This window comes from Sturnira hondurensis, unplaced genomic scaffold, assembly GCF_014824575.4.
Source record: "Sturnira hondurensis isolate 20B ecotype Veracruz unplaced genomic scaffold, ASM1482457v3 Scaffold0010448, whole genome shotgun sequence".
Classification (NCBI taxonomy): domain Eukaryota; kingdom Metazoa; phylum Chordata; class Mammalia; order Chiroptera; family Phyllostomidae; genus Sturnira; species Sturnira hondurensis.
The window spans coordinates 5,149,604-5,173,664 of NW_028083079.1; the positions used below are offsets into that span (position 1 = coordinate 5,149,604).

Genomic DNA, 24,061 nt, shown 5'->3' on the forward strand with positions numbered 1-24,061 from the left:
GTCCTTTGTCACCGCCCCAGGCTAGAAGGACATCTTCTGTCTGAATCCTCACCATAACCTGACACCAGACTTCCTCTCTCCACTCCTTTTATCTTCCTTAATCCCAGATCTAATCAAGGCAAGCATTTTAACAGTTACCAAGAATTTTCTAAACACAGATTACTGAATATGAGCCCCAAGGCTTTATATGGTGCATGCGTAGATTATTTCTCTAGCTCCACCCGTCAGCAAGCTCTGCAGTCCCGAGGAGCTATTCCCTTCCCCACTCTCTACGTGGAATGGCTTTTCTCCACCTCTCCAACTGGCTGCTTAACCTTCATGGTTCACACAGACAGACTCCCTCTCTGCTCCCTAACACGCTGTGCCTCTAATTTCAGCCACCTGTATTATCTCAGGTTTGCACGCATGTCTCCTATCAGACTGGCTCCCTGACCCCCCAAATTCTACTACTTAAAATGTTAGTTACCTAAGTCACAAATATTCATTAGAGAACTATTATGAAAGACAGGTAAATATAAAAGGGAGAATAAAACTCTTTCCTCATGAATCACCCACAGATAACCACTCAAACATTAAGGTACATGTGAAGCCATGCTATACACAGTATTTTGTACCTTCTATATTTTTAACTAATAATTCAACAAAAAAATACGTCCATGTTGATAAATGTCATGTGTGCCACTTATGGAGCCCTTACTATAGATGAGGCATGTTGCAAAGTGCTCTATATATGTGACATTCATTCTCACAGCAAGACTGTCAGGGGGGCACTGCTGGCAGCCCCGTTTTACACACCACAATCCCTGCCTTCATTCTTCTCTTTAACTCCTGAATGTGCCCTCTGCTATCACTCTCAATGACCTGTTAAATACTCTTAACGGTCATGCATAGATGCTGCATCCCCCAATCTAGAGGCGAGGACACCAAGGCTCAGGCATAGTAATGCCACTTGTCCAAGGCTGCACACTGCGTCGATGTCACATCAGAGATTTGTACTCTCTAGCTGACTTTAGCATGGTCGGAAGCTTGCACGCGGGAGCTGGATTGCCAGCTCTGCCGCTGGCTGACTCTGCGGCCTTGGCCGGATTACCTGACATTTCCGTGCCAGTTTCCTCATCTATAAAATGAGAATGACAATGGCAATTCCTCAAAGAGATATTGTGAGGATTTAATGAGTTTATATGATTGGTGCTTTGAACAATGCCTGGCAGACCATCAACATTACATAAATGTTAACTATTATTACTTTTTAGTATTATTACACCCTGTTGCATTAGAGGAAATGTTGCTCATGACCCCAGGTATGTTCTCCAACTGGAAATGTCTTGTAGGAAAGAGATTATTACCAGGTCCGAGGCACTACCTTGCAAATGCGCTTGCTCAATCATTTTTACCAATCCCTTGTCTCCCCTATGAGGCAATGCGATCCCAGCAATTAGAGGAGAGACTGAGAGTAGGAAAAGGCTGTAAAATGTGTCAAATGACTGAGACAGATTTCTTTATTCTGAATATTACCATGGGTCAGAAACCAGACTAAGGCAGAGGATAATTGGCCATTAGAGCTGAAAGTTATCTTCACCATAGTCCAGTTTAACTTTCTCTTGTTTTTTTTTTAGATATAAACTATTTTTGGTTTAAAATGCAACAGGATCTGAGTTGATTCTAATACCTTAGCCCTCTGCAGCAGCCCATGTCCCTGTAGCTCTTGACGTGGTTTTCCAATCTGTAGGACCAAGGTATCCAGTAAGTGCATATTGAAGAGCAGCTGATTGACAGCACAGTGTGCTGCTTGCTCTTGTGTGAACTCTGTTTATCATCCTTTTCCTCAGGATTCCTCCCTTCCTCATTGTTACAAGTTATTTTACCAAGTACTTACATGTCATAATATGCTTTATGTCATTTACCCTTTATAGTCATACTCTGAAGTTGAAAGTATCCTCCCTGTTTTCCGGATGAGGACCTTGTGGCTCAGAGATGAAAGGAGTTGCCCCAAGTTATGTGCTAAGTGGTAGCATCAGGTCTCCAACCCTCATCAATGGACACAAGACTTAACATTCTTTCATCGCCCTGAACTCCTGCCATCTGCCCTCTAAGGCATCGTCCAGCTCTTAGCAGCATGGTGGCCTCCCAAGACCAAGGTTGATTATTGCTGCCGGGTTTCTTTTGTCTTAGGCCAAGTCCATGGTTGCAAAGCATCAGCCATTCTGTCACACAGGCCCTGCCCTCCATCCCTGTCTTGTACACATCTAAATGAGAAAAGCATCTCTCTGACAGGGTTCAGGACACGGTATAGATCGGAGGCTTCGTAAATCTCCTTAATAACCTGCATTTTCCTTTCTCTCCTTTCTCTGTCAACACTGTGAATATCTTCCCCTTTCCCTGTATTTTCTGGTTGCCAACTTCATAGCCTCTTAAAAATACTAATTAAACTTCACAGTGCCTCGGCAAGAAACTTAGCTTGGCTTGTTTACTTGCACCTTAAGATGTGGGAGTTCAAGTACTACTGAGGCCAGGATCAGTAGTCATAGAATAAGCTGCTTTATAACCCTGGGCCGGAGCTAAGATCTTATTTTTCTTGAGAATGGAATAACCAAAGCCACCTTTGGTAACAGTAGCTCTTTTAAAAGCAGCTCATGAAGGAGCACCGTGAAGGCAACATGAATTGTAACAGCCAGATGTTGTGAGAAAAGATGATCATGTGTGTATGTGTATATATATGTGTGTGTGTGTATACACATATATATATGATCTTTCTCTTTGTCTAACATACATGCACACATGCATGCACAGGTATGTATAAAGAAAAAATATTGAATGTTGTTGAGAATAGATAGGGAAAAGAAGAAGAATAGATACAGGTAACATGTTCAAGGCTGAGTTCTCCTTTCCTATTAGTGAAACTTGAGTGCAAATATGATCATACAATCATCTACTATAAGAATGTGATATGAGGGATGGGACTTCTAGCTAAAAATAGAAATTTGGGACACATTTAGCCAACAAATCTATAAAAATCCCCAAATATTCAAGTTCACTAATAATAAAAAATGAAAATAGCAATGTGACACCATATAGCATTAACAGTTTGCTTTTTAATGCCAGCATTCAGTCTTGGCAAGAATGCAGGGAATAAAAGACACTCTTGTGTAGCATTGGTGGAAATCTGTATTGAATACAGCCTTTTATGAAATGTGATTTTCATTCTTTCATTTAAAAACAAACAAACGTTGTTTACCGAACACTACTTTTGTGCCAGACACTGTTCTAGGAGCTGTAAATACAGCAGTAATCAAAACTGACTTGTCCCCGACTCCTTGGAGCTAACAGTCTAGTGAGGAAGATGATAAATAGGGAAACATACAGGACATCAGATGAGTGTACTAGAGATGGCAGGTAACATGGTGGAAGAGGACTTGCTGTGTTGTATAGGTAGGCAAGGGAGGTCCTCACTGAGATGATGACATTGGGGCAGAGATCTATAAGTCCCCACTACAAAACGAAGAATATATGCCATGCTTGGCACATACACTTTGCCACACTACAAATGGTTTCGTAACCGTGACATTGCAGCCATCTCTAAACATTGTGGATGAAGATCCTTCCCTCTTCTTTTGCCCTGACCCACGTGAGTCAGTTGGTTGAGCCTCACCTCACAAAGTGAAAGGTCGCCAGTTTGATTCCCAATCAGGGCATGTGCCTGGGTTGTGGACCTGGTCCCTGGTCCAGGGTCAGGGCACGTGCCAAGAGGCAACCATCAATGCTTCTCTTCCTCCCTTTCTCCCTCTTTTTCAATATAAATAAATAAAATATTTTAAAACAATCCTTCCAGAACTCCCTCACATTCTATCCTATCTTCTCCCTAAATCTATAATCCCCACTCTCAGGAATGACAGAGAACAGCACAGGTAAAACTGTGGATGATCAAGTACTAGTTTTAGGAATCACTTGTAAGGCTTCCCTGGACTTTGGACAATGCTGTCCTGCTGATGTACATTTGGAATAAAATTCTTGATGACCCATCTCAGCCCTCCCTTGCCTCAGCCACCTCTGGCAATGGCATGTGATGAGAACCACCTTATCTCAGAGAGTGGTCCCTCCAAAATGTGCCTGAGCAGAAAAAAAAAAAAAACATTACCACCCTCTGCCAGGTAATCTGTTTTTTAATCTTTCACCTGCATTCCTAAACATAACAAAAAACCCACTAATTGTATTGTTTAACTGGCCTCTGTGCTTTGTGAAGATGTTTTTATAGTGCTGGCCAAGGCTCCTTCTAGGTCCTCCCCTGTCTGCCTATAAACTCACAGCCCATCAAACTCAGGGAGAAATCTAGCTTATCCCCTACTGCATACTCATAGACTAAAATGTACTCACTTAAGGCAAATGCCTGTGTCATAGCTCTCATAAGCTTCTTTTGAGGTTTTCTTGGGGTCTCCAGGGTCTCTAGGAGTTCCACAGCTCACCAGAGTTTCATCTATTTTGGTGGATTGCAAATTCTTAGAGTGGAGATTCAAGAACTGACCCCTTGGAAGTGCGGGTCCTCTAAAAAGCAGTCATATCCTCAATGACTGGCCATGCCCCACCCGAAGCAGCTTGGAATCTGTAATTTGACCGTGCCACATTACTCCCAGGATCCCTTATTTCTCACACAGGTTCCCGCTGCTTCATTTGCAGGACCTCTGAAAGGCCAGATAAATTATATCTCAGCAACCCTTCTTGGGCAGAATTGGGTTGACCCTTACAGAGGGTTCTAGCCGTTCAGATAGGTCATTTACTTGGAAGCCTGCTGCTCCAACCTTCCCAGTTTAACAAAAATGATTGCATCTCGCTTTCGTTAATTGCCTTCTGCATCTACCTCCTCACCCTTGGGGGGATACAGTCTCCTGGGTGTTCCCAAGACAGTCCCAACCTCGCTATAGGCAGCTTTGCACCCGTGAGACAAACCTCTGCAAATGGAGAATGGGATTTGTTCAGAATGATATATTTTGTGTCCCCACCAGGCTCCCTATTCCTATGTGTGTCCTCCACTGGAGAGCAGACAGCCAGGGTAATTTACCACTCTGAACTTTCTCACACTCATTCTATTTAGTCTCTGCTTCTTAAGTCCACCTGCAATTTCTAAAAGAGAGTTCCTTTGAGAGACAAAGATCCCCTTCACCCTTATATGAAAAAAAAAAGAAATTAATTTCACTTTTCCTCAGCCTCATTATCTTCTTAATTGTCTTGTTTGCCCCCTTAGTTAGCAAGGACTGTCCATGGATTTCTAGGCAGCCTTTTTAGGCTACTGTGTTCCAGAAAAAAACAGTGGTTTTTCAAGCTACCACTTAATCACTCTGATGTTGAGAGTTACAACAGCAGCACATCTATCCCACTCAGCCACCCTGTCTTGAGCCACAGTCTGTGCCCTGAGGTGTGACTTCTTTCAGATTTGCTCATTTCTGAAAAGACGTCTAAACCTTATGATGAAGCATGGCCGCCATGCACGTGTGTCTCTCTCTGCTTTCACAAGTATTTTGTCGTGCAACATTTCCAAAGAGCTCAGCAAACTCTTTCAGTGAGGCAGGGCATAGTTTGGTCCTACTCAGTTTGCAGAGGGCAAGCCCAGGAAGGGGGCAGATATGTTCATGGTCCAGATATACAGTGGTTGAAGCCAGGACTAGAATCAGGTGGTCTGAGTCCCTGTGCTCTTATTACATGAAATTTAGAATGCAGAGGGATATAAAATGAAAAGGTACAGTCTATGATCTCCAAGACCTTGAGTCTTGGCCACCCTCCTCTTTCTTCTCATCATCTCCACCTCTGTATCTTCCTCTGAGATCTTCCACTTCCCCAAACTCTTACAGAACTTCTGAAATGACCATTACCAGTCTACCATGAATGGTAATTATTTACAAATTTGCACATCTCCTCCATTAGGTCACCCAGCACCTAGCAGGATTCATCACCATCCCCCCTAAGTCATTTTGTTCAAGGCCTTTTCCAGATGAGATATGCAATAAATATTTGCTGATCCAAACTGATTCCAGCTGTCTCCCTTTCTCACCAGATTTCCTGTCCATCATCTTCCCCCCAGGTATTCATTCTCTTCCTCATTTTCTATCCATCTCCCCTCTTCCCGTTTCCCATCTCTCTTTAGATTTGGGTATCTCCAGAGTGTGTAGCACTCAAAGCAGGACTAGAGATTAAGAATGGGAAGATTCATTGAAATGACCGACCAAATGTGCATGCAATGGAAATCCATCGACAGGACTTGATGACGAGCTTCTGTCAGTCTCCAGACTCTCCTCAGCTAAGTCCTCACACAAACTCCTTCCCAAACAGGGAGATTCAGAAAAGAAAACAGAGGTCAACCTTTCATTCCTTCATCTCATATAAGGCTTCTGTGATCTGACCTCTGCCTACCTTTCTTATTTTTAACTCATGACATTCTCTTTCGTATTCAAAAGTTTAACCACACTATCCCTTAAACCATCTAAGCTTGCCTCTCTTTAGTGAATCCATCTTTGTTCTTGTTTCTGCCTCTCATATCCTTTCCCCACATAATCACATGGCTGGTTCCTTCTACTTAAATCTCAGGTCCAATATCACCTCTAGAGAAGTTTTGCCCCAACTCCCCAACTGTCTAAAGTTATACCATCTTCATTCCTTTCCAGCCTATTACCCCAAATTATTATTTGTATGACACTTACTATTCTATGAATTTTATTTATTCTTGATTCATTTGTTATCCATCCCTTCCCACTAGACTAGAGGCTCCATGACAATAGGACCATGTTTATGAAACATTGCTAATGTCTAGATCTGTGCTTTTCAATAACAGTAGTCACTAGCCACATATAACTATTTAAATTATGATAAAATTCAGATGAAAAGTGCAGTTCATCAGTAATACAGCCACATTTTAAGTGCTCAGCAGTTACATGTGGTTAATGGCTATCACATTGGAGAGTACAGAGCACATAACCATTATCGCAGAAAGTTCTATTTGACAGGATTAGTCTGGAGCAATAATTGAAAAATAGTGAGAACCCCATATTTGTTGAATAAGTGAATGAATGGATGACTGTAATCTCCTAATTTCGGGTCACCTTCCCCACTTTTGTGGTCTCTAAACCCTATAACTCAGATAAACTAGATAATGTCCATAAGACAATATCCAGCTTGGTCAGGGGCCTGCACGAATGGTACAGGAGACAAGGCTGTGAAAACGGCCCCATGCAGTCTAAACAAGAATACTCCCGGTAATGCAATCATGCTTCCACAATACACGAAGAGCTGACATTTGGGAGAGAATTACACTTGTGTTGGGTGATGTCCGGTCTTAGAAGGCAGGTTTAGGGTCAAGATTCCAACAAAGCTCTTTCTATAGAACACAGGCTGGTTTGTGTGATCCTGAGTTTGCTGTCGCTGAAAGTACTAAAAATGAGACTGAGTGGCTGTGTATTATGGGTGTTCCAAAAAGGATTCTTGATTCTTCAATGAGGAGAAAGGTTTTGTTATTGAGAAACCTTAAAACACAGATCCTTTGATTTGGTGACTTCGCAACTCCTTTATAACATCAGTTTCAAGGAGTTCATAATAAGCCCCTGACTATGCCCAGCATCTATTAAACAACCCAATCCTGTTTGCCATCCACAGTGGTTCCCATTAAATCACTGGTGCACTGGAAAGAGTAGAGATGCCAAAGCAAGGCCTTGGGTTCAAATCTTATCTGTTCTTTACGTGACCTTAGGCCAGGGACCAGCCAGCAAGAGTTTCACTACCCTCTTTGTACTGCCTCACTGGGTAAGAAGAAAGATAAAATGAGAACAAATCTCTGGAACACGGTGAGGAAATGCTCACTGCAAGTAATTTTACCTGTCTATATCATCATTGATATCCCTGTCTTGTAGGTACAGTGGTACAATTTTAAAGCCATAATTGTATTGCTTTGAGTGAATATGAGGCAATGAGAGAGAGAGAAAGAGACAGAGAGAGGAAGAGGGAGAGGGAGAGAGAAATCACAGCTTCTGCTGAGACTGGAAAACAGCAATAGCAAACATTAATAGAACAAGTAGTATGTGTCAGTCCTTGGGGGTTAAAAAATGCTCCTAAAAAGACCGTATGGAGGAGGGCAAGCTAGACATATCCCCACAGAGCTATCAAATAGGACAGACAGAGATGCAAGTTAAAATAGAGTTTCAGAGACAATTACACAAAAGAACAGGAGAGAAAGAGATTAATTCCAAAATAAGATTTTGGGAAGACTTCCTGGAAGGGTCATTTGAGCTGGATGTTGAAATATGGGTGGAATTTTATTAAGTAGAGGCTGAAGTTGAAAAATAAAGGGGACACAATAAAAGTACTCCTTGCGGAAAGATTAGAATGAAAAACAACGAGGGGGACTATTGGGGGCATGACATTTGAAGGTTTGTCCTCTTTACATGGTTCCCATCTTGTCTTCAACATGATTGCCAGGAATTCATTGGCCGATTTGTGTATCTTTGGAATCAGCAAGTGTGATGCAGGGAGGAAGGGCAGGATATGTGTCACCTCAGCAGCCTGTTCAGGTGATTCACAGTGGTGATTTTGTCTAAGGAAATGGGAGGATGCAAATCAGAAACTGTCTCCATACAGCCGAAGGCCCCTTGGGCAAAAGACCTTTCCAGACAAATAGAGGGCTTTGTGGTCAACAGCACAAACTCTTGCAAGCACCAAGATGTTTTATTTGGACTGAGCAGGAGAGAGTGTACGGACTGTTTTTAAGGTCCCTACCTGTGCTGTTTCAAATAAATACGTTGCAGCCTCAGCTGGGCCATCTAAACTCAACAGGGGCCCAGGAGCTGATTTGGAATCGCCAAGCTGTTTCTCTTTGGTTGAAATGGAGTCACAGCTCCCCCTTCTGGGAACTGAAGTGCCATCCGGCTCCGGAAAAGCCGGCTTGGAAAAGGCTGTACTGCGGATGGGCCTTAAACCCCCACGTTTTTTTTTGTCAGTGCTCGTCTATACCCCGAAACACACAGCCAGGAGTCCAGGAGCGTACTCCTGCGTGGGCCTCATTCTTACTCCGCAAAAGCCCATCTTTTGTAGGGTTTTATATTTCTCCTTCCCCATGACTATGTGTCCCATCTTCCTGTGGGTGAAGCCTTTAAAAACAGGAACACAAATTGGTGCGGAGGTTGCAACTCCCTTTTGGGGAATACAGCAAGTAAGAAAGGTTTCTGGATCTGTGTATGCACATGGCTGTATGAGCGCACATATGCATGTGTGCCCGCACAGGCCACAGTGACTGGAAGATGGGTAATATGTACGAGGGTGAGATTCTTATCATGATGATGAAGACATTAATTCGCTGGAAGTATTTGCATCGGTGGGTGGGTACACACTTGGCTCTATGGAAGGCAACCCATTCCTTACTAAAGGGCTCAGGTGGAGTTCAGATGCACTACAGTCACAGCCAGTATTGGATTCCCACCCGTGTGTAATTCTCTGAAGGCAATGGAGAAAGAATGTATGTTCTGTGTGTGTATGTGTGTGTCCGTCTGTCGGTCTGTCTATCTGTCTGTCTAGTGAGGAGAGTGACTGAGGCATTAGACCCTTTCTCCCCAGGGTCACGTTTTCAGCAGAGCAGCTTTGAGATGCATCTCCAAAAGGAGAAGTTTGATGATGGAAGACAAGCGATTATCTTGGGTGGGAGTGCAGTGGCAGGACAGGGGTGAGGAGCAATATACAGTCCCTGGGCAGTGTGGCAAATGACCTGGGTGTCAGGCTTCACAGGTTCTGGCCCTGCCATGTCACCAACTCCCTGGAGGGAATTCTCATCCCCTCTCTGGGCCACAGAGTCCTGCCTGTCTGCTCTTTAATATTCCTTTCAGATTTGAATGTCTATGGATTGAAAAGAGAACACACAAGCAGTTCCTTACATGGGGTCTCCTCCTCTGCCTTCACACCCCTATCCAGAATGAACTTGGGAGCTCTGTTCTGATGTGAGTTTCTGGAAGCAGATTCCCTGTGGCCCTGCAGAGGCTTCAGTTTCAGGTATCAGCCTCTGGCCAGAGAATGACAGTGTGTCTGCAACTGCTTGCAGGTAGCACCAGCACCCACCCGCCAGGGCAGGTTCCTGCCAACACACGTTTGCTTTTCTCTCTCCCCAGAAGATATATATATACATACGTATAAATAATTTTTAAGACAAGGATATTTCTCCTTTTATTTTCCCCAAAAGGTCTTTTCATGGCCCCTTCCCAGCCAGACACGAGGCTGTGTCCCAGCATCTCAGCCCTTGTCCTCCCCTAGCCTTGCTTCTGAGAGCCGAACCGCTGCCTCTTACCTTGGAAAAGTAACAGCTGCCGAATCTGGAAGCCATGAACAGCAGTAAAACTCAGCATTTTTGCTGAGTCGGGCAAGCCTTTAAGAGGCAGCCAGGAATCAAATCAATGACTGGCCCTAGAGTCCCAGCCCAGCAGGACCTACCTAGCCAGGGTGGCCGAGGACTTACCTAGAGAGCCTCCTAGGGCTGGAGGAAAGAGGAAAGAAGGACTTGGCTGGAACTGTCTTCCTTACTGAGATTCTTCCCACCGCCCCCGTGCCCTTGGCAGTATTTTGGAACCAAGTAAGAGATGGGAAGCACAAATAGCAGGACAGCAGTTTAAGTCAATTACTGACATATCCTGCCATGAGTCCTCCACCCCCCACCCGTTCCCAAATCATTCCCATATCTCTGTCAGTACTGAAACACACACACACACACACACCGCCCCTCTGCCTGCTCCCAGTACCCTCCTCACTCCAGGGGAGCCATGAGGAGGTTCTGTGCAGGAAGAGATGCGCTGGGGCTTCCCAAGCCTGTCTGAAATGGGGAAGAGAGAACGGAGTCTGTCTCAGGCGAGTGCCCCAACCATCTCCTTCCATATTACCCAGCACTTCTGCCAAATGAAATTGGTAGGAATGGGAGATCCTGTGTAACTGTAATGGATGAGCAAGTCCCTGAGGACTCTTTCTCCTTTCCCTTTAAGGAGATCCATGCAAACTTGCCCAGATCCTCTCCCAAAGCACCAGGAGCAGAAGGTCCTGTTATGCTGTTACAATTACAAATGTAGAAGCAGGGCAGAGTCTATCCCAGACTTGTCAAACCACCGATAAGGAGCTCGATGCTGAGTTCTCCCCTTCTATGTCACCCACTACCAGTGAGTCCAAATTCCCATCAGAATCCTGGAGCCTGCCTAGTGTGGAATTTAAAGTGATAGCATCTCATTGCCTCAACATTTGGCCATTTCTCTTTCATATGAAACGGCGAGTCCGAGGGTAGCAGGTCTCCATCCTTTGCAGAATTTTCCTTCAAGGGTACCAATATTGGGCTAAATAAGGTACCATCCTTATTCCCACAATCCTCCCCAAACCCCAAGCCCAGAGCCCCAAGAGGAAGTCCACAGCGGGTTTCCCGGTGGCTATGTGATCCTATAGTAAGGATCCCATTCCGTGTAAGCTGGAGACCTAATTAAAAAGACACACAACGCACACATACAAACACATACGTACAAACATGCGCACACACATCGCGTCTTAACTAGGTTATAGGACCCCTCTTTACCCCTCCTGTGTACGTACACACACACACACATCACAAACACAGGCATCAAACGCAAAAGACGGCGCTGCACACGCGCGCGCACACACACACACCAGCACCACATCAAGTTCCCACCATGGTACACACGTCGGGAGCGCGCCAGGGAGCACAGAGGCCACTAACTAAAAGCCGCATTTAACCCTTTGCACCCCAGTATACTGAGCACCCCCCTTCCCGGGAACCTGAGAGGGCTTAGAGGTGGCGGGAGGCAAGGGAAGAGCGGAAGGGTGCTGGGAGGAAGGGGGCGGGGCGGGCGGGGGAGCCCCAAATGCGGCCCGGGGCTGTCTCCAAGGGCAGATGGGCTGCGGGGCGCTGCGCCCCGGCACCGCCTTACCTGGAGTCAATGTCCGTCTTTGGCGGAGAGCTGCAGGCGGACGCTTTTTATTCGGTTTGGTGGGAACTTGGGAGAGCCCTGCGTCCAGCTCGCATACCGGGAACGGCGCGGGGACTGCAGGCGTGAGGGTACCTGGCTCCTAGCAGCCTGGCTCATACTCAGCCGTAAAGTCCCCTTGGCTGGTCCCGAGGACAGGCATGAATCCCGGCTCCGGAAGGCGTTCACTATTCCCTCTGCCCCCCGCTTTCTCGCTGGTTCGCTCGCTCTCCCTCCCTCTCTCTTTCGTTCGCCTGAGCGTTCCTCCTCCCCCCAGCCAGATCAGTTCACAGCCGTGGGGACCCGGAGCGAGGCGGCTAGCGAATGGAGAGGGAAGTCCAAGTGCGCCGCGGTCTCAGGGCGGGGAGCAGGGGAGGCCGGGCTACGCGGGGGGAGGGACTTACCCGGAGACGGGCGAAAATGAATGGGGGAGCGGCAGCCGGGGGCGGGGAGGGAGGAGCCCAGAGACCCGGTTTATTCTGAGGAGTGTTTTGTACGTCTTTAGGCGGAGGAGGAAGAAGAGAGGAGGGAGGCCTCTGAGTAGGGAGGGGCGGCCTGGGTGGTCTGAGGCTGAGCCATTGGGGAGTCTCCTGGGTCCGGGGATAGGGTGGCGTGCCCCCGAGTGAGCACCGAAAGGGACTGAGAAACCCGCATCCTGGTGTTCTCACGCGCGTCTGTGGCTGTATGCTTCGCGAGTATCTGCGGGTTTCTGGGTATGCGGGTGCTTGTGCGTCTGTATCTGTCTGCGTGTGATTTCGTCTGGGGAGGTGCCCGCGTGGGTCTGTTCGCATCTCTGGGCCTCTCTATGAGTATTTGACTGCTTGTTTCTCAGTATCTGTAGGCGTGAGCCCACGTAACCTCCCAGAATTAAGCAGGTCCTTCTCTAGGTGGGCAGGCTGTAGGAGTGAAACGCTGAGGGGACGCAAAGTTCTCTCCATCGAACAAGCTCGGGAACGACGGGGTTGTGGCATGCCTCTAAGAATAGGATTGTTGTTAGAACATGTATTACAATAATGTTGCCACATTCTGCTGGGGAAAATCAGGCAAAGGGGCCGCCTGCATAGTCGAGGTGGAAGCCAAAAACTAGTTCCCACCAAGGGGCAGGGAAGGGGTGAGAATACTGTGGGAGCGAGGGTATGAATACAGAGAGCCGAAGACCCGGAATTTAGCCAGAGATGCAGGCTGCAGTTGCTGACACGGGGCCTGAGCCTGAAGCAGGAAAGAAGGCCAGTACCCGATCGGAATTCTCACACAGTGCACATTCGGTGTGTTGGCTTGCTTTGCATCCTTTAAAAATGTAAACTAAATCGGCAATGAGGAAATCTCAGCCCCTGGAAACTTAGGCAGTGGTAGGTGACAACGGTGAAGCTGCCAGATGGAGGCACAGGGAGCGATAAGGAAAAAGTGATGGGAAATTTAAAGGAACCCGGATTCAGTAAAAGTGCCAGCTCTATACCAGCTGGAATCCTGTAACTATGTGATCTTGGTCACACTTCTTACCTCTTATGCCTCAATTTCTCACCTGCATAGTAAGAGAATATAAATGCCTATCTAACATGGTTAGTGTAAGATTTAAATGAGTTAGTGTATGTAAAGGTACTTAGAATACTTCCTGACAGCTAGTAAGCACTCAAAGCATGTTACCTGTAATTATGATTGCTATTGTTATTAATGTTATTTCAATGCAAAGGGTGACAAGAGAGATGTGATAACGAGGGAAACCTAGAAGGATTTAGGGCCTGGTGAATTAATTAGAGGGAGGGAAGTTGTGAAACAACACAGAAGATAAATTGTTGAGTGAGGAATTGAGAACTTGAGAAAATGATTTAATTGACGAGGAGGGAGGAAATAAATGAGGAGGAGACAGAGAACTGACCAGAATGAGCCTGAGTCTCAGCAGCACAGGACGGAGGTGGGCAAGGGGGAGAGCGGGAGCAGACGGAAGCAGGAGTGCTACACTTCCAAGCGCCCCTCTGCTTCTCCTGCACTCTAATCCAAACCCCGGGTGGTCAGCACCACGGACAGCTCTCCAGCCACTGACCTAGGAAGTGATCGCTTTCTCTCTGCCTGGTAGAACCTTCTCCTTTTTGCTTGGACTATTTTCTCCTTCCCTCCACTTCAGATTGAAATCCTGGGCAGAGATTCTTGAGGCAGTTCTAACTTTGACTCCAACCACAAAGAGACACACTCACCACAAACGCTGCTTCTCCCATCCGTTTCAGAATGCAGCCCCGGGTTGATGTCTCCTGTCCCTCCCTCCTTCCTTTTTTTCATTCTCCCCTGCCTTTTCTCTCATCTTTCACTATCCCATCTTGACCTTTATTATTTCCTTCTTTTCTCTCTGTTTCTCCATCACCTCTCTTTGAGTGAGAGTAGGCACAGCAGTCCTGCCCGGAATGTAGCTTTGAAATCAGTCTGAAACAACCTAGTTAGGCAGCTTCGGAGGAGGCCCAAGATATGACTAATTCTTCTTAGCTCTTCTGTCTTAATCAGTCTCCCAAGATAGGCTGTGATCCAGATGCCTCAGAAAGAGAAGACTTAGCACTAAGGAATATTTCCCTATCTTCCTCTCCTCCACCCCACACCGCTAATATTTCCCTCAGGAAACACGGAACCCTTCCCAGTTCCAACTGTTGTCAGAGAAAAAGAGAAGAGGGAAAGAGAGAATTTTTAACTTTCATCATGTAGCAAACATTTAATTTGGAGCTTCCCTGTATTATATTGTATAAGTCTCAAAATGCTGTGAGGTATGGAGTAGGTAATACGAACCCATTTTTACATCATAGGAAATTGGAGCTTAGGAAACTTGAGTAGCAAGCCAAGGGGCAGCTAATAGGTTATGGATTCAGGGATTCCACACCCAAGTCTAGGTCCAAACTCTTTCCTGTGTCCTCTGGAAATAGTGGAAAAGCATTAAGGTGATTGGAAAAGCTTAGAATTCTAATGGGGTCATCACACCCAACTCCTAATATCAACTTAAATGGCTGAGACCATGGCATCTTCTGTGCCAGTGGAGTATTTATTAGCTGTTGTGCCTGCAGGAGGTGGTGAAGGTTCTGCATGAGCAGATGTAAGACTTACCCAAGCCTTATGGCTTGAGTTTGGAATAAAACGCCAACCTTTTCTGGTCTTAGTTCATTTGCATTTGGCTCTGTTTAGTTTCCCCCGTTTTCTGTGAAGAAAGGCTAAGAGAGCCATTTTTAAAAGTCTCCAAAGACTCCCTGGTCATCAGAAGAGTTCTCAGTGCGAAGCATTCCTAATGAATTATGAAGAAAGCAATCGGAACCATATGGATAACATTTCTGCAGAAATACACATGGGTGGGAAAAGGTTTAGAGGCCAAAAATATATTTCTTTTTTTTCTTCTTTGCCAAAGAAAGAACATTTAAAGCAGCTTGAGATATGTGAGAAATGTCTTGTTCTTTCTTTGGGGTGGGTGTTGGTGAGCAGCTGTTTGCTATTTCCACTGAATTTACCAAAGGCTTGCATGGGGAGGAGGTGCCAAAGAATCAGGGTAGACTTAAGAAAGAACTTCCTGTCTGTAGATCTTGGGTCATCTAGAATGGGACCTTTTTCCAAGGACATTTAATGAGACAATGTGATAGTTCCTTTTTAGTTTTCCCATTATGATGGCTTGATAAGAATTGGATCATATTATTAGAATTATAGACCCTTCTGGGAACCTCACAATTTCTATAGGCCTTCTCTCTTCTGAAAAAATATATCTACGAAAAGACCCGCAAAGTTTACCATGACATTTCATTTGTCAAGCTCATTCATGGATGTGTATACCTGGATCCCAGCTTCAGGACCTCTAGAGGAGATAACAATTTTGGTCTTCAGTCTGACCTCAGGTTTTAGAGGCTACTTCATTATATTTGAGCTTAAGAAATTGCAAAATAGAAGTCAATAGGGAAATCAAAAACAGGTAAGCAGCCATCTTTTCCTAGAAATAGGAAATACTGACAAATGTTCAGTGACAGAGTGGAGGTTTCACTCCCCCCTCCTTAAATAAAGATAAGATTTCGCCCCATTTGTGCAGGATGTGGAGCCACCTGCCCCTGCCTCAAAAGCTTAAATGTACTACTCCTGTCAAATCTCAAAGGAGTTAAAATCCCTTAATCTGGGGTCCTTGGGGTTCAGAACAGACTGAACAACTGCAGAAAGGAGCCCACATTTGGTAAGAGCCTACTGAATATGAGGTGGTATGAAAGATTTAGAAATAAATATCTCCCTTGGTATCTGTCTTCTAGGAGTCTAGACGAAATCCATTGCTGAGCTGTACTTATCTCTAAACAATCACAATGTACCACAGAATGCAGCTGGCATTTGAAGGTCTGTAGGAAATGCTACAAGAGCTAAGAGGGGGAAGAGCTTGCCTGTATATGAGCTACATTCTGTACCTATCAAGAGCTGTTTTTTCTTTGTTTTAAAAGCAGCTGAATTAATAAGAGCTAATATTTACTGAGTGATTGCTATGTATGAACAACATTCAAGCCTTCCTTGCCTCTCTCATCTAGGTTTTTATTAGCATCTCCTAATTGAATAAAAATGTTATATGCCATTTAGTCCTCCCTCTCTCTCCCTCTCTCCCTCTCTCTCTCTCCCCCCCCGCCGCCCTCCATCCCTCCTTTCCTCCCTCCCTTTTTACTGTCACCCTTCCCAAACCCATTGGGTCAATATGCTCAAAAACACAGCTCGTATCCATCACTATACTTATCCAAAACCTAGAGGATTTTTAATTGCATACCGATGTACCAAAGTCTGAACATTTCTGCCCAGAATTCAATGCCCTCCATCACCCGGTCCATGTTCTTTACTATATTATTTATACCTAGTTATCATCACTGCTAACAAAAATGAACTGCTAATTGCTTCCAGTTCCCAGTGTTCCACCCTTTGTACCCTAATTATACTGGTCCCTCTACTTCCATGTCTTTTTCTCCCCAGTGACCCTTCACTTCTGAATGACAAACAACTCTTCTTCTAGTGTGGCCCAGAGACACCAAAAGGTTGGACTCCCCTGCTACCTCGTGCCAGCGGCTCCTTCTGTCAGAAGCCACATTCCATCACTATCCAAACCCCGCGCGCCCTTCCAAGGGTCAGGGGAACTCTCACTTCCCCCATCTCCAGACCAAGGCAGGTCCCCTGTTATCAGCGCCCTCACACCTGCATGTCTCCTTTGTAACGTGCATCATCGTTGTCATTAAACAGTGACTGGTGATATTATTTGTTTAATATATGTTCCCTGAGCTAGAACTAGAATTCAAAGCCTTAAAAGTTGTATTCATAATGAGGTCTTGGCACATAAAAATGCAGTGAAAAAGTGTTAACCATGCCCTATGCTCCAGAACTACTCTGTGCTTCACAAATATTATTTTATTCAATCCCTCAGATAGTCCTGTGGTATTAGTACTATTATTACGAGAATACCCCCCATTTTCATAAGAGAAAAGCTGAGGCACAGGGGGGCTAAATGCATTTCCCAATATTACATACTGGATCCAAGACTCAAACCCAGACCTGCTACAGAAGCCAAGCCCACAGTCACCATGCTACCCCAGGCCTTCACCTGGGAGAAGCCCAGAATGCAGTTCATTGGATAAACAGGAATTCTTGACAAACCCTTCAACCTTTAAGAATATTAACACTCTTCACTTTCTGTGTTTGAGGATGCCTATTTGCATTTGTGAAACTTAATCTTAGTATTCCCAGCTACTGACTGTGATCCTTCAGCAGCCACACTGACATTCCAGAGCCAAGCCATCACCTGCTAGTAGTACCTTGACTGGGGTTTGCATGCTTCCCGGTCCCCCAACAGGCTCCCTCAGGCACAAGAATGGATGTACCGGGACCCATGCAAACTTGTTTCACTGGATATGCCCAGCTCTCTCTCAACTCCCTCTCTCCCATGCTGCCAAGGTTCCAGCTTCCTTGTGCCTGAGCTTGCCCAAGGTATTACCTCTGTAGCATATGATTTCCAAAAACAATTTTTTAATACGTGTCCAGAATACTATCCTGTTGGCTTCATCTCAAGTAATAACCCTACTGAAAATTTCAATATTCCACTTGAACTACTAATTCAGCATATATAAGCCCTTTTGAAATCTCAGACAGTTTCTCCCTTGTTTTGCTTTGTTTTTTGGAATGTTACTTTTTGCAATGGTGGAAAGACGAGGTAGGCACAGCAGGTAGCTCCACTTCACAGTAAAGGAAACAGGCTCAGAAATTTAGTACGACTTACATGAGAACAACACTTTGTTATGATGGACCCACAGCTTGACCCCAGGAACTCAAACTCATCAAGGCTGGTGTATTAGTTCTCTCTTTATTTCTCTGTTAAAACACTAGTTTGGTGGTTTAATGGCCAGTCTATTTCACCCTTCATTTCTCCCCTCACCTCCCTCTTTGCAATCTGCTTTACCCCAGATCCCACTCTCCACCACATTCCACTAGGGGGAGCCCTACATAGATAACTGGTAACATTTGACTGTCTTGCATCCATTTTCCTATTGCGTTTACACCACCTTTATTTTCCTTTGGGAAACCAGCCTTCTAAGTGTCTCAGTCCATTTGGTTCTATGGGTGCTGATTCTAGCCCCTGGCACTAAGGCACATGACCAAGACTCGTCAGCCAGGGTGTTCTATGCCAGTGCTATGGTTCGTTTAGATATTTGTACTGACACAGGTTGGTACAATCATTATCAGGCCTAGAATATTTACTGGAACTATTATTTAAAAGTACTCATAAAAACAAAATGATAATAATGGGCATGCTTAGCTAGTAAAATCTAGCTTGGAGCTTTGGTAATTCCCTTTGCTACCAAAATGAGGAGGCCTGACTGAAAATGAAGGCGACATGAAAATAGATGGAGACATACCTGCAGTCATAGACAGACACTTGACCCTATGAGCCAATAACATTCCTTTCTGGTTAAGCCAGTCTGATTTGAATTTTTGTCATTCACTACCAAATGTATGCTAATAGAACATTATCAATCAGAGTGATTGAGTTGTTAGATACACAATGTGAAGCATTTGATTTACAGAGACCAGAAATGGAGATGAACTTGGAGCCAGGTGAATAGCCATCAGTCCGGGTCTATCTCTAGCAAGCCCTGTGCTCCAAACAAATCAAATCCATTCGTCCTTCTGGGACATGTTCTTCACTTGCTTCGGAGACAGAATTCCATAACTGATTCCCAGTGACCCTTGCCCTCTCCTCTGAATGTGGGCAGAACCTGGGAGTACATCACTGGCATGATTATGTTATGTTACAAGAAAAAGTGGGTGGTCTTTAAGCCCTAACTGACAGCTGGCAGGAAATCTGGAACCTGAGTCTTACAACCACAAGGGCGTGGATTCTGTCTACAACATCTGAGCTGAGAAGAGGACACCAAGCTTCAGCTGACAATCACAGCCTTAGCTCACCCATTGTTTTCAGTCTGATAAGACCCTGAGTGAAGAATTCAGTCATTCCATGCCTGGACTTCTCACCTACAGATACTGTGAGACCATAAATGTGGCTTTTTAAAAAAATCACTGAATTTGTGGTTGCACACTCACAGAAAGTGAATATAATCTATAAATTAGTTGTGTCAAATTGTATCTATAGTCTTCCTTTTCAGTTCTGATGTTGCATGACAATACCTGCTGGTGCTGAATATCTGCAGATTCCTACACGATATCTCAGTGCCCCATAGCCTACCTTATGTCCATTCATAAACACCTCCCAGACTAAAGAAGGAGAAACTCCTCCCACTCAGCTTGTAAAGATATTGTACCCAGTAACTTCTTTTCTTATAAAGCCTTGCTCTGTTGATTTATAATTTTGAAGTTAATTCCATCTGGATAAGCATGATTAATGGGGGTGGGGGGTGTGAAAGTAGCTATTTGTCCCACAGCTTGCTCTCAGTAAGATGGCCTTCAATATGGTGACATCATTTTTCCTGAGATGTGAATAAACCTTGATTATGTTCAAGTCAGTGAGCATGGTGGATATGAGAAATAGACTTTGGAGTCAGAAGTAAATGGATTTGGGTCCAAACCTGACATCACCATCTCCCGTTGAGGCACAAAATAAAGCCTTGCTAAGAACTGTATACATGTAACATTAACCCTTTCAAGCCTAGATGTCTTCATTTAGCAAATGAGGATCCAATCATTTGTCCAGAATTTATTTATTGAGTACCTTCCGTAAGCCAGACCTTCGATCTATAGCAGTGAACAGACCATTCCCCTTGGGGACACACAGTCTCATTAGGAAGTAACCTTTATCCCAACAAGCTTTTTGTAATGATTAAATGAGATCAGCGTGTAGCATGAAGCCTGACATGTAATACCTAAATCAATGGGAGCCACGCTTAGAAGTGTTATATCCCTAAGAGTTACATAATTATTAACTACAGCATTTCTTGAGCACTTACTTTGAGCCAGGCATTGCTTTGGGCCAACTGCTGTCCATACTTGAACTCATGTTATCTGCACAAAAATCCCAGTGGTAGATGTTACAACTATTATCTCTAAAAAGAAAAGAATTAGCGAGCATTAAACTAAGATTCAAATTCATATAGTTGAACTCATAATTCAGTGCACTTAATCATGATTTTCTGCCACCTCCAATTTGATGCCTTTAAAGCAAAAGAGGGGAGAGAGTTTTTGCTTTGTTTACACATTTCTTTTTGAACGGTTATACCTTCCCTATGCCTCAATCTTATATACTATGAGTGCCTCACACATGAAAATTCTGAGCAAGTTACAATCACTGACTGGGTTCGACAAAAGAATATCACTAGCATTGCTGTTTTCTGTGTTGTTTTTATTTGCTGTGTATTTTATGCCCATAATGTGCCAGAACGTTTGTTAAGAGCTTCAGAAACATCCTTTATTTAAATTAATTGATTAAAATAAGCTTCAAAAAAGCCGTGAGTCACAGGTCCTCTCGCAGAAGTAAAATGATTTGCTTAAGAACCCAAGGCTAGCCAGGGCTGACGATTGGCTGGGAATCCCAGCCCTGTGAGTCTGTGTTCTTAACTGCTGTGCTCTTTCAGGCTCAGCCCTGCTGGGCCCTGATTTTGAGAACTATAACACAAGACAGCATTTAGCAGTGATATTAAACTGACCTACCAACACATTTTCATTCAGCTTCAGCATCAGTGTTCCTGAGAAGGTATGGTTGGCTTGTTATTTTATGCCATAAATATCCTTTGGTCAGTGTTTATCATTGACTTCTACTGCAATTAGCTTGATTATGCTCACAGGCTAATCTTTGCCTTCTTTCAAACCACCAGAGAGGCTTCGATTTTTCAATATTTCTTGGCGTCTCCTTAGTGTTACCTCTTGTCTATCCCTTGCCTGGGGCAGCCATTGCCAGTGGATCACAAAACCCTCTCCCAGAAAACCCCAAACCACTTCTTAGTCCGGCCCTCCAGGCAACAACTCCCAATCAGTTAGATGAGTCACGAGAGAGGAAACCCACGTGTCAGCCCTGGATGTTCTCTGCCTGAGACAGGTGCAGGCCCTCTGGAGATGCCAGAGCTAAAAGCATGCCTGTCTGATGGGAAGAGCAAAGAGAAAGAAATATTTAAACTGTGAAATAACGATATCTTTATCGTTCTATCCTGAAGGTCGATCGCTGCGTAACTCATTGCCTTCTCCATCTTTTACTACAGATGTCAGCACGGAAAACTGTTTGCGGAACCTGGGTCTCTACGGCTACTTGTAGAAAATGCAGTCTTTATGAAACCCAGACATACTTGTAGATATCAAACCCAATCTCATTGCTACGTGAGCACTGCAGGATTTACTAGGGACAGGTATCCCAAGAAACAAATTAATTTCTGTTTGCTTAAACAATGAGAGAGTAAACAAGCCATGGTTAATGAATTTAGTCATTGTTTTTCCCCGCTAGCACGTATGCCTGCATTAGATCTTGCCGATAATAACACTGTTAAGTAATCACACCATGGTACAGCCAAGCCATATACTTTTTCATGCTAATCATCCTGCAGGATCACTACACGCTGCAGGGGGCTACAACAACTTCAGACAGGCTTTGAATAGGAGCACTTAATCCAACTTGCAGTATCAATTAGCATTCTCTTGCTCATAAATGACAAGAAACTCATATGAAACTAACTGCAGCAAAAAAAAAAGTGTGGTGGGGGGAGAGAAGAAATGCATTGGTTAATGTAACTGAGAAAAACAGATGTAAAACTTGGTTGGAGTTGGCTTCATGTCATCAGGACCCATCCTGCCTGCCTTCACAGTTCTTTTTTTTTTTTTTTTTGGTTGCTTGTTTTATTTTGTTTTCCTTTCTTTACTGTTGTATCATTACAGTTGTCCCCATTTCCCCCATTTCTCTCCCCCACCCTGTTCACCCCTACCTCTCGCATGCAATCCTCCCCTCCCCCGTTGTCTTTGTCCGTGGGTCCTTTATAAATGTTCCTTGATGACCCTTCCCCTTCTTTTGCCCCGTTATCTCCCTCACCCCTCCCTTCTGGTTACTGTCAGTTTGTTCTTTGTTTCCCTATCTCTGGTTCTGTTTTGCACTCTTTTTTGTTTTGTTGACTATCGGTGAGATAATCAACATTTTCCTATCTCTGGTTCTAGTTTGCTCTCTTTTTTGCTTTGTTGATTTGTTTTGTTCCACCTGTAGGTGAGATCATATGGTATTTGTCTTTCATTGCCTAGTTTATTTCACTTAGCATAATGTTCTCCAGTTCCATCCATCCTGTTGTGAAGGGCAGTTCTTTTTTCCTTTCTGTTGAGTAGTAGTACAGTGTGTAAACGTACCATAGTTTTTTGACCCACTCATTCACTGATGGGCGTGTAGGCTGTTTCCAGCACTTGGCTATTGTAAATAGTGCTGCTATGAATATTGGAGTGCATAGGTTCTTTTGAATCGGTGTTTCAGGATTCTTAGGATATAACCCCAGCGGTGGAATTACTGGGTCAAAAACAGTTCCATTTTTAGTTTTTTTAAAAGATTTCATTTATTTATTTTTAGAGAGAGGGGAAGGGAGGGAGAAAGAGAGAGAGAGAGAGAGAAACATCAATGCGTGGTTGCCTCTCAAGCGCCCCCTACTGGGGACCTGGCCTGCAACCCAGGTATGTGCCCTGACTGGGAATTGAACCAGTGACCCTTTGGTTCCTAGGCTGGCACTCAATCCACTGAGCTATACCAGCTGGGCCATTTTTAGTTTTTTGAGGAAATTCCATACTGTTTTCCACAGTGACTGCACCAGTCTGCATTCCCACCAACAGTGTACTGTTCTTTGTCCCTTGGGTTGACTAAGCAATCAAGCAGTCATCCTTCACAAGTAGCTGTAGGGTGACTATTAACTGCTCCCAGAAGTCCCAATGAAAATCCCAAGATTGAGTCTAAATGGCAATAATAGAGTTGTGTCCCCATCACTAAATCTCCATCATGGTTCTCTTATTTTCCATATCCAGAGGATAACTCAATATCACCTCAACCAGATGGATTGAGGGGAAAAGGTGGCTCCTTAGAAGAAAATCTGGGGGTGCTACCACAAGATACATGAAGAAGAGATAGGTGTTACATAGGCAACAGATGTCCACATCACCAACCCCTTTGACCTGAATCACAGCTGGCAATTATTAGTCTCTCCTAGGAAGATACACTCAAAAATAACTTTCAATTTTAAGTAATGTTTTAGTATTGCACCTAAAAGGCACCTGTGGATGCTCAGGATATTCACCGCCACCACTAGTTGTGTTCCCCTCGGGACCTTCTTAGAACTGGTACCTTCATCTGCAACCCGCAGATCATTTTTTTCTTACACCTTGCAAAGGGTTCTTACAGTATCCCAGAATGCTTTAGTGGAGAGATTCTTCAACACTGCTGAACCTTCCATAATTTACAATTCAATGATCACAGTTAATTGCGAAATATTTTAATGATGTTATTTAACATCACCAAAGATAGTAAAGATTGATTTTATTTCTTTTTATAAATTTACATGCCCAAACTTGCAAGCATCACAAAGAACAGGAGGAAATGCATATGATTAGAAAGTGGAAGCTAGAAATAGTTGTTTTTTTAATTGCCTTTCCGCGCACAC

At 44.3% G+C, this 24,061-nt stretch overlaps 1 protein-coding gene across 2 annotated transcripts in view; it reads right to left on the bottom strand.

The window, feature by feature from the left end:
• BRINP1 (BMP/retinoic acid inducible neural specific 1) overlaps positions 1-24,061 on the bottom strand; it is a 381,254-nt gene that overhangs the window by 157,753 nt on the left and 199,440 nt on the right. The window contains exon 1 of one of the 2 annotated variants that reach the window (XM_037059154.1): positions 11,940-12,302. The exons of the other annotated variant lie outside the window; for it this stretch is intronic. The gene's annotated coding sequence lies outside the window, so the exon portion shown is untranslated. Of the gene's footprint in view, positions 1-11,939; positions 12,303-24,061 lie in introns of those variants that run through there. 2 annotated transcript variants of the gene reach the window in all.